The 10821-nt window shown below is 44.1% G+C and overlaps 1 protein-coding gene across 2 annotated transcripts in view; it reads right to left on the reverse strand.

Moving 5' to 3' along the window:
- FNDC3B (fibronectin type III domain containing 3B) overlaps positions 1-4601 on the reverse strand; it is a 339705-nt gene extending 335104 nt beyond the window's left edge. Inside the window, exon 1 of one of the 2 annotated variants that reach the window (XM_032341218.1) lies at positions 4352-4601. The gene's annotated coding sequence lies outside the window, so the exon portion shown is untranslated. Of the gene's footprint in view, positions 1-3423; positions 3563-4351 lie in introns of those variants that run through there. The other variant, XM_032341222.1, reaches the window with a different exon arrangement.
- Positions 4602-10821: the final 6220 nt, after the last annotated feature.

The raw sequence follows: 10821 nt of genomic DNA on the forward strand, positions 1-10821 counted from the left end.
AAATGGTGGTTCCCATACTGGTCACACTCGTGAGAACACTGTAATCCTATTTATAATGTGGTGTTTATCCTGGTTCCTTGAAAATAACTATGCTCCCAAGGGTCAGGAATGGGTATGAAAAGGGTGTTTCAGCTATCTCAACATTGTCATTAACTAATGACTCACCTGTAATTGAATTGACAAGTTTGAAAAAGCTGGAGGCCATGCAATTCACCTAACACTAAAATAATATAGATCAATTTAAAGCTGATTTACAAGTCTAGGTCTTTCAGGATCAAATAATGCTCTCGCACCAGGATCATGAACTGTAATTAATCCTGGGAAGTATAGTAACTATGAAAGGCACAACAGATTCAGATATATTTATACTGAACCTGAAAGTTACTTCTTTAAAAATCCTAATAAAAAGATTACTTTATCATTTGTCTTTTCCTGAAAGTAGTATGCCCTCCCTCCTCCAAAAAGTATTCAGTTACTGGACATTTACAGATAGAATCCAGATAAATGCTTACTTAACAGGAGCTGAAATTTTCACTATTTCATACAAAATCATGAAAGTTGTTGCAATTCCTCCTATCAGATGAATTCTAAAGTGCAACAAAGATAAATTCAACTTACTAATCAGAAAACTACTTGACCGTTTGCCACCAAGAGTATTGCTGGTTGCTTGTTTTCCTCTTAGATATATTCTTCCCCATTCACAGATGAAATATAGTGTTTTATAGTTGAATTTATTCTTTGGTAGTAAAGCAACGATTTTAATTCTTCGGATTAATTCTACAACTACATAAGGAAAAGTTAATGATGGTTTCACCTTTTTATTTACCTGACATGACATCATATGAAAAGAATCACCTAGTGAATAGGTAAACATGGTTATATTATCAGGTCATTTTTTTTTTTAACCCCCATCAGTGATTTTTCATAGTGCCTCCTATTTACACTCTTTCATTATACTAAAATAACCAACAAGGCCTGCCTTTTCAGCTGTTCCTACAAACGATTAGTTTAACCAAACAAAAAAATGTCATTTAAATTTTTGTCCATCAGTTTGAACTATGTTATGTAAGCATTTAAAAAAAAAAAAAAGTGCTTATTTTACCCACTCTAGGTTTAAAAGCAAAACTGAGGTATAGCTGACTCAGCATTTAAATTCCACTGGAAGGCTGGATCTAAGCTGGATCTAAGTTAAGAAAGAACACTGAACTAGATCTAAAAAGCAGTATGACCCTGTTAAACACAAACATATTTGAGAGTCAGAAAGTTCTACACTGTGACTTCCAATACGGTAACCAGTAGCCACAAGTCGCAGTTTAAAATAATTAAAAGGAAATACAATTTTTTTTAAAGTAAATAAAATGTAAAATGGAGTTCCTCGGTTGCACTAAGCACATATCAAAGGTACAACAGCTAACATGCCTTGTGGCTGCTGTATTGGAAAGCACAGCTACAGAGCCGTTTCCACCACCAAAGAAAACCCTACTGGTAGCAAAGTGATCTCACAGATGTTAAATTCTTGTGAACCTCAACACCATTGTCTGTAAAATGTCCATAACATAACATAAATTTAAAGACCGTTATTACAATTTTAATGAGACAATATATTAAAAAAGCACAGTACAAAGAGCTTAGTACACATTAGATATTCAAGAAAGAGGAGTTATTAATACAATCCTATACTGGACTTTAACCAACGATGGAAACCCTGGACAAGTCACTTTCCCCCCATGAGCCTCACTTTCCTAAACTGAAAAGTTTAAGAAGTTCTGCTGACTAACATCTAAGGACACTATCAAATCCTACCATGTTAAATGAAGTGTTAAGCAAAAGGGGCACAATCTCTTCCTGAATAAATTACTACCTAGGCTCCTACAGTCTCCTAACCAATCCCAAGCATTCTTCCAAAAATCCCAGAAGACTGGCTCTCCAACAGTCCACAGTCTGATGTGGGCTATTTATAAAGTCTGTCTTAAAAGGTTACCGGAATATCCTTCTGAAACTGTATATACTGTAATTAGAAATTACAACCCCTATTCCATGATGATATCTTGCACTTTTCACATCTCTTTTAAAATGAACACTATCTTTACAGATAAGTTTTTCTTAGTATTTAAACCAGAACACTTTAAAAGCACATGAGTTTGAGAATTTTTTAATGATTTTTTTTAACCAACTATACCTCATTCTTACCCAGTCTGTGGGTGACCCTCAAGTGTCTAAACAAAGTGAGAATTACACCTTCATGGGTGAGGTCCCCTTGCAGCGCCAGAAACATGCCCAGAAGACTTTACTCTGGTTAACAGCTGCTCCCCGGGAAACCAGGAAATTGACGGAACGCTAGGTCCACAAAGCCTGCCTCCAATGAGTGGAAACCAAGAGCCCCCACACACCGCACAAAACCAGGGCCACTGACTGCCTTGGGGTATAGGCCTCTTCTCCCGCCTGTCCAGGACCCGAGTCACAGCTTTAAATGGCAGAGTGGAAGAGCAACTCAAGACAGCTGAAATCAGAACAGAGCGGTGCATTTTTGCCCAAGGCCTGTAGCCTCAAAAAAAAGAAAAAAAAAAAAAGTGTTATTCCAGAGCAGATTCCTTTTCTTCCGGGTCTGTCTGCTCCCTCTGACTCTTTGCCCACAACCGCGGTGCCTCCCCTTTCCCAATGCCCCACCTCTCCACTCTTCCAAAAAGAAAAAGTGGCTTACTCCTCTCTCTTAGTTTTCCCTAGCAGGGCCTGGAAACTGGAGGAAATTCAAATCAAATTAGCCGCACATTAAAAAATAAACGGACAAGCAAATCAAAGGGTGCCCACCCAACAAAAGATCTCTCCCGTTCCAAAATATGATTAAGCCTGGGTGTGAGAAGGGGAGGGAGACTAGAAACCGACAGGGATGGAGAGATAAACGTGTGGGTTTGGGGCCTCAGCGTCGGCCCATCGCGGCCAAATTCCTTTTTTTTTTTTTTTTTTTTTTTTTCAAGGAAATGCTCGACTGAAGAGAAAATAAAAAGTTGTAACTTTTAAGGAAGTCGGCAAACGGCAATGTCTGGATAATATGCCACTGCTTCCCTCCGTCTGGGATGGCAGGGTGGGATTTGGGATTCGAAAAGCTCCAACTCCAAATCGCGCACTCCTGGAAGCCTCCCCGCCAACGGCGCCGCCAGGCGGCCCAGCCCGGTCTCCCGGGACACCGGGCCCTGGGGCTTGGGCTCCCACGGGACGCCCGGACCCGGACCTTTGGGAAAGTTCGCGGGCACAGCCGGAGGCCCCACTTTCCTCCTAGGGTGACAGGCCCTTCCCACGCCAGCCAGCCCCCGCCCCGCCGCGGGCACCAGACGGTCCGCGCGGCCCCTCCCGGCCGCCTCCGGGCGCGGATTCCGCCGCCCGCCCCACCCCCGGCCCGGGCGCCCCTCGGGGTGACCGACTGACCGGAGCTCGCTGGCCCACACACCGGGTCGCCCGCTCCTTCCCGCCGCGCCCCGCTCCCCCGCCCGATCTTCCAGCCGCTGGTCTCGCCGAGTCCAGCCGGGGCCGCCGGTTACCGCCCCCAGCCCGGGGGGAGCCCGGGGGGCAGGACGGAGAGGGAGGACGTGGCGCGCACGGAGGTGGCCAGCGGCGGGACGGGGAGTGTCCTGGAGAGGCCCGGCCGGGGGCAGGGGGCCGGCACCGCTCCCGGGGCTGTGGGCCCGGACCCTCCCCGCGAGCATCCCGGGGTCCGAGGTCCCGGCCCGCCCCCGCCCGGCGCGGAGAGGCGGCCCCAACTTCCAGCCCCACTTCGCACGCCCGCCCTCCTCCCTCCACCATATGGAAATCTACAGCCTCTGAAAGTGACACGTCGAAGATTCCTCGGCCTCTCCGCCCGCCCTCCCCCTCCCGGGCAGCGTTCTTGCCGCGGAGATTCCGGGAGGGGGAGCGGATTCCTCGGACAGAATCTGCTGGGAAGGATGGGGAGGGCGAGGGGGGAGGGAGAGCCCGGGAGCCACTGCCCAGATTTTTTTTTCATCAAGAAGAATCTACCCGCTTCTTTCCCTCCTCCAAGCCCAGGCAAGCTGCGGGGGGGGAGGGGGGGTTGGGGGGGAACACGGGCGGGGGGCCGGAGCCCAGCAAGATGCGGCCCCAAAGTGGAGGCCAACCCTCTCCCGGGCCCCGTGTTCCTGGGGTGCCCAGGCGAACGCAGGGTGCCCCAGCAGTGTGGCGCCAAGTTTTCCCCGGGAAGCCCGGCGCGCCAGGAGCGCTCCGGGACGAGATCGCACTCCCGCGGACTCGGCGTCCGGCCGGGGCTTTCCAGCGCGCGGGACCTGGTGGCCGAGGCGTGGGGTCCCGGTCCCCTCCAGTCTCCCGATCCTGCAAGCCTTACCTTCCCTCGGGCTGAAACGCGGGGCTCCGGGCGCGCCACACACCGGGTTGCCCACGCCTTCCCAGCCGGCAGCCCCGAGGATCCCCGCTGTCCCCTCCGCCGCTCCCGCCGCCGCCGCCGCCGCTCTCCTCCTCCTCCGGCCGCCGCCGCCGCTCAAATAACTACCAGGAGGGTTTGATGGGGGATTCCGCCATGTCAATGATGTCGGGACCACATGGGGATTTGGGGCCCGCCCACTGCCGTAAACTACAGAGTAAAACCGCCGCCAAAAAAAAAAGTCTCAACTTTGCGGGACTGGGAGCCTCCTTTGCTCCCAGGCCTGCACAACTGAGGAGAAACTCTCTTTGATTCAGCCAGACTAAAGAAGTCTGAGGCTTAGGGGAACTAGCAGCTCCTAAGAGACGAGGGCTGCAGGTTCTGCAAAAGATCGCCAAACACCAATACAAATGCAGTGTTTGCTGAGTAATAGAACTAAGACTGACGTTTTTTTCATTCACACATCTTTTTTAAATCCCCACAACCTTGTGAGCTATTTTGTCACTCGGTTTGTCTATTTCCCACAGCACTTGTTCATACAGCTAACGTAGCGTGAGCAGATTTTATGACACCAAAGTCAAAATGTCTATTTCCCTCTTTCGGTACCCAGTATGAACTCACAGGGCAGAAACTGGTCGGTACTCGTATCTTTATTTCTGTAAGGTAAAACATAGCATCGTGCATAATGTGATTCACTAGATAACTGTTAAGTTTATAGTAGTTAAATGTAATGGATTCCTGAAGTAGAGGCTCAAAATGGTTAACAGGCTGCCTCCCATCACACCCCTCAAATCATCCAGGGGGCAAGAAGGTAGAAGTTCTCCCACAGAGGCCCCTTCTCTCCTTACCTTCCCAGGTATCCTAAATAATTCCATTCCACATTCAACTGTTGGTCACAAAGCAGTACTCAGTAGTGACTGGAGGCAATGCATTACTTTCATTGACTTAAAAAAGAACAATCATCTATCAGATAAAGTTATTGTACAGAGTACTGTATTAAAGCCAGAAAAACATACAAGAATACGGAGATGAAAAACGTTTAAGAGCTGTTATAGCACTCAGATCTTAGCTCAGAGATGTAGAGAGATGGAACTAGCGTCACAATTGCCTGTTGAAGAAGGGAAGGGGTGTGGGACAAGGAGAAGGGAGAAGAAAGAAAAAAGCTGTGTCCAGATTTCCTGTTAATGAGTTTTCTGGAACCTGGCAGAGAGCCGAAATTTCAGGGCAAGCAAATACCCTGAGTTTTCTCAATTTCTCTTGTCTACTTTTAAGCACCTTTGCCAAGCCTGTCCTTCCACACTTGACTCTAAACTTGTGTCCTCTGAAGTTTGCCAGTTTATCTACTCATTCGGACTCTTCCACATACTTTACAATTAATTCATTCAACAAACATATATAAAGGTTACTTTATCCAGAGCACAATGCTAGGTGGATGCTGGGGATACAAAAAATGACCAAGACCCAATCAAGTGGAGGATGTAAACAGTAGTTTCAGAGAAATGTGAGAAGAACTGAAAAGAATTATGAGCTTCTGGGGAAAAGAGCTATGAGACTGTGTGGGGCAGGAGGGAGTGATTTTAGCTAGAGCTCAAAAACGAGGAAATAATCCCAGGATAAGGAAGAGGAAGACAGAACCCTCCAGACAGAGTAAAAGCATGGACACAAGGACAGAGGTGTGCTTCAAAGTCTTGGGAGTTCAGTGGGGCTGAAGGGCATAGCTCTAAGCGAAGCTGGAAAAGCTGAGGTGGGAACTGGGGAGCCCCTGCTTTTCCTATTTTTCCCTTTCCCATGCAGGACTATCACCCAGGACTGGAATCATGTTTTAGAAAGATGGCTTCATGGTGCCGCATGGCGCAGTCGGTTTAGTGTTGTCTGCCTTCAGCTCAGGTCACGATTCTAACATTCTGGAATCAAGTCCCATATCCAGGTTCTTTGCTCAGCAGGGAGCCTGCTTCTCCCTCTGTATGCCACTCCTCCAGATCGTGCTCTCTCTCTCTCTCTGACAAATAAATTAAATCTTTTTAAAAAATAATAATAAAATAAATAAATAAATAATAGAAAGATGGCTTCAAGAGCCCCTTTGGAGACATTTGGTGAAAGAAGCCAATTAGGACGGAAGGCCTTATTTGACTGCACTCACTATTATTCCACACAGCTCCAAAACCAAATTTAAATTCCAAAATGAAAGGAGCTATTTCTCAGTATTCCTTTATTTTTTTTTTTTTGGTCCTAAATCAGCAAATACTTGAATCTTATTTCTTTTTGCACACTCCTGATTCACTCCAGATTTCAGTTATTTCTACCTACTTCTTGCAGTAGACTGATTTTGTTCTACTGAAGAAGAATCAATGTATACAAAAACCCCTTAAAAATTTAAATATATGTTCATATATGTGATCTCAGTGTTTCATTTATCTTCCTATCCTAACACCTTACACCTTTGGGGGCACAGCCCAGAAACCATAATAAATGTTTGCAAAATGAGAGGAAGTACGGTGTAGCGCAAAGAGCACGGAAATTATCATCAGACAAAAGCCAGGGATGTTGGGCAAGTTATTAAAGTTCTCTGAGTCCTCTGTTAAGTAAACATTTAAATAAACATTTATTTGTTAAATGGTGATATTGCCTTCTGTTCAGGTCCTGAGAATTAAAAGCCTCAAAGAGCTAAGATGCAGGTGTAAATAAATAGCAGTTCTCTTTTAATGGATGAATGAAAATGTCTTTCCTGGAGGTAATTGAGAGAACAGAAACTGGAAACTTCAAGGAAAAAGATGGGACCTTTGAGAGGGCTCTCAACTACATGTTGAAGGATTTAAATATAATACAATGAGGTTATAGAGGTATGGAGTGATTGAAGTAGGTTTCAAAGCTGACTGTTCTGGAAGCAGGATGTAGAACAAGCCGTCTCATCAGAAAGGCTGAACCCCCAGCCTGGTGGGAGATGATAGGCTTAAGCCAGGGTAATGGTCTGCAAACAGCAAGGAGGGCCTCCATAAGAGGCAGTGAGTCACACCGTATGGTCTTGGTAACCCAAATCACAGGCCACCCAAGGTCTTAAATTGTAAAACTATAGTCATAACTTTGCTCCAAAAGCAGTTTAGGATTTGCTCAAATACAAAAATACAAAAATTAACATCCAAATGAAGATGCCTGGAAGTTGAGGTGTGTAACAAAATATAGACTTGTAAGCCTTTCCACTTATGTGCAATCAATGTGGGCTGAGTGTATAAAAAACAAACAAACTAACAAACAAAAAAACCCTCAAAGTGATACTTCCTGATTTCAAATACCTTATAACAAAAGAAATGCAATTTTATACCTCAAAGTGATACTTCCTGATTTCAAATACCTTATAACAAAAGAAATGCAATTTTAACATATCAGAAAGCATTGAGTTTTAAAACTAGCACTAAAAATATCTCAAACCATTAAACCTCTGAATACCTCTCTAAGTCTAAAATGTTCAAGTTTGAACTTCTCAGAGATCACTACAGCCGGTAATACGTGGTATCTCTAGAAGACCTAGCCAGGTTCTCGTTCTCAATATCCTTCCTTCCTTTCTTTGCCCATAGCTAGGGTTGCTAGATTCTCGCAAGCAGGCTCAGTCTTGCCTCTAATCTTGAAACCCAATCTTGACCTTTGATAGAGGGCATTAACTCTTTGCATTTACTTCTTGTTCCGATGTCCTGAGCCAGATCTGATACCAGCTTCAATATGAGCATTGACAAAAAGCCAATTAATCCTGTTTTGAAGAGGGTTCAGAATTTAACTAGACTACTAACTAGAGTAAAGGACAGCCAGTTCAGTCAACAACACAATCTAAGAGCAGTCAGTCAGGGCAGTGGCTTCACCTTCTTCACTATTGTTCAAGGCAAGACAAGGACAAATTATAGTTCGATATATATATAGATAGATACAGATATAGGTTTAGATATATACATACACACACACACATATTTTAAAGTCATTTCAAACAAGAATATCCATCCCACAGTTGTCAGAAGTCATTTAGGTAGAAGCTGTATGATGACCAGGGCTCAGAAAATCATAGGGCTGATAGAGAGCTAAAGGTTTTTGGCCTGCTCTTCCTCCCAAAGCAGGATATTTGTTCCCGTGTCCACCACAGCTAAGCACCCAGCCCAATCCGAACACCACCAGGAAGAGGGAAATGTTTCTTGCTGAGACAGCCTTTTATCAGCAACTCCAGATCTACACCAAGTCCAGACACCTGCCTCCTGGCGACTTTCCCCCAGTGGTCCTGTTTCTGCCCTCTGGAGGCAGACAAAGTAATAACAGCGGCCTGCCACATGACTTCCTTTTCAAAGAACTGACCATCCTGGTCACATGCTCCCTGAAGACTCTTTCCCGGGATAAACATCTCAGATATGCTGAATTCTTATCTCATCACATAGCTTCCAGATCTCTCTCCTTCCTTGTCTTCTGCCACTTCTGGGGGCCTACTGGGTATTCATAATCTGTTCATGCTTTGGGTAGCATCAGAACCCAAGCCCAGAGTGGTATCCTTTCCAGCGTTAATTTGGACAAAACGCTGTGTCATTCCAAGTCCACATGGTGCTGATTTCCTTAGCTGCCTCCCCATCCTACTAAATCATGTTTCCTCTTCCAGAAAAAGTGGTCAGTCTGTATGTATTAGGAATGCAATTGATTTCATCTTACTTGATTTTAATTAATGTTACTTGGATGTCTATTTAATGTCATTAAATTTTATTTGTAAGATTTTTCCTCACCTATCAGGAATTTTCTGGACATTGGGTCTGTCAGCAAACAACCTTTATCAGCTTTGTGACATTGGTAAGTATGATAAGCATGCTTTCCATGTTGCCATCCAAGTCACTAATAAAAAGGCAAAACAAGATAAGACTACTATTAGTAGTTTTTCCCCAACTGGAGGCAAATTTGGGGTAATGTTTTTTAAAGAGCTCTGACTGTCCATCCCCCTGACTTACCTGAACCACACCACAACAGAGCGGCAGGTCTGATTTTCTTCATAGTCATTGTTAGCACTCTGGCCACTCTCACACCTGATTTACTTGCTTGGTCACTTCCTCTTCCTAAGAGATTGAGCGCTCTGTGTGAGACCTGAGTCTCTTCGTAATGACTGTGCTAAATACTGTCTTCCTCAAACAAATTCAAATTCTTCCCTGAGTAGAAATACATGTGGATACAGATACAGGTATAGATAGAGATCGATATAATATGTCTTTGACAGAGAAAGGAAGCAAAAAAAAAAAAAAAAAAAAATGTCTTTAGCTTAGCTACATGCTTAGATACAAACCATTCTGATCAAGGAAAGATTCTGAAATTTGACCAGGAAGCAATGAGTTGAAAACAAGAGTAAACTTGCTACAAAGGCAATAGCCCATTCTGTTTTTGAAGGTCAGGATATTATATTTGAAATCACTTCTAGCCTTTTATGTAGTTACCACAATATTTCTTTTAGTTCTTCGAAACATATCCTTTCATATATTACGTTCTCTGTGTCTCAGACCTCACTAGTGTGGGGGTTACATTTTGATCACATTAATAAACACCCTTTCTCTGATTCTGGCAACCACCATTATTGTAGAGTTTCTCACTCCCTTTGTGTTCTTCCTGGTTCTTTCTGGATGTTTCCTGGGAATTAATGAGCATGTTCTTCAGCTGGTTCAGTAACTTGTTCACCCAGCCAGGATAGCTAATATCATACCTGCCTCTGTGCTGAGCTTCCTGTTCTTGCCAGAATTTGGACAGTGCACCCCAGTTACCCCATAAGGCCAGCACCACACACCCACTTCCTCTCCCTGGACAAACTCTGTTTTCCTGGTCACCAAAGAGAGGTTCCTTGGCTCCCAATACCTCAAAGTCTATAAATCACACTTTCTGTTTCCATGCATCTGGCTTTTGTAGATTCTACATACAAGTGATACCACACAGTATTTGTCTTTCTCTGACTGACTTATTTCACTTCACAGAATGCCCTGAAGGTCCAACCATGTCGCAAACAGTGAGATTTCCTTCTTTCTGATGGTTGAATAATATTCCATTATCTTGATGAAGAAACAGGCTTCCTTTATTTGACAATGAGAATAAGGTAATTTATGGAGGTTCCTTTTTTCCTTCGTTGCTAAAAAAGTCAAGATAAATTTTGTTCTCAATTATGGCAATTATCCTTAGCCTGGAATTTCTGGTAAGACCATTCTTCCTCTCATTTTATTACATACCTCATATTCATTTAATCCTTATTTTAATGAACCTATCTTATGTCTGTTTTATTATATGCTGTTCTATCCTTAAGGGAGGTAGGTATATTATTTAGAACTCTTTGGCTTCAAGTGACAGGAAACCAATTCAAACTACATTGAAGGAAAAAAAATACTGGGTTTAGAATGAAATAGCTTTTTCTAAACTCAGTTTAAAATTCCCAAGCCAGACAC

Source organism: Mustela erminea, chromosome 1, assembly GCF_009829155.1.
Source record: "Mustela erminea isolate mMusErm1 chromosome 1, mMusErm1.Pri, whole genome shotgun sequence".
NCBI classification, from domain to species: domain Eukaryota; kingdom Metazoa; phylum Chordata; class Mammalia; order Carnivora; family Mustelidae; genus Mustela; species Mustela erminea.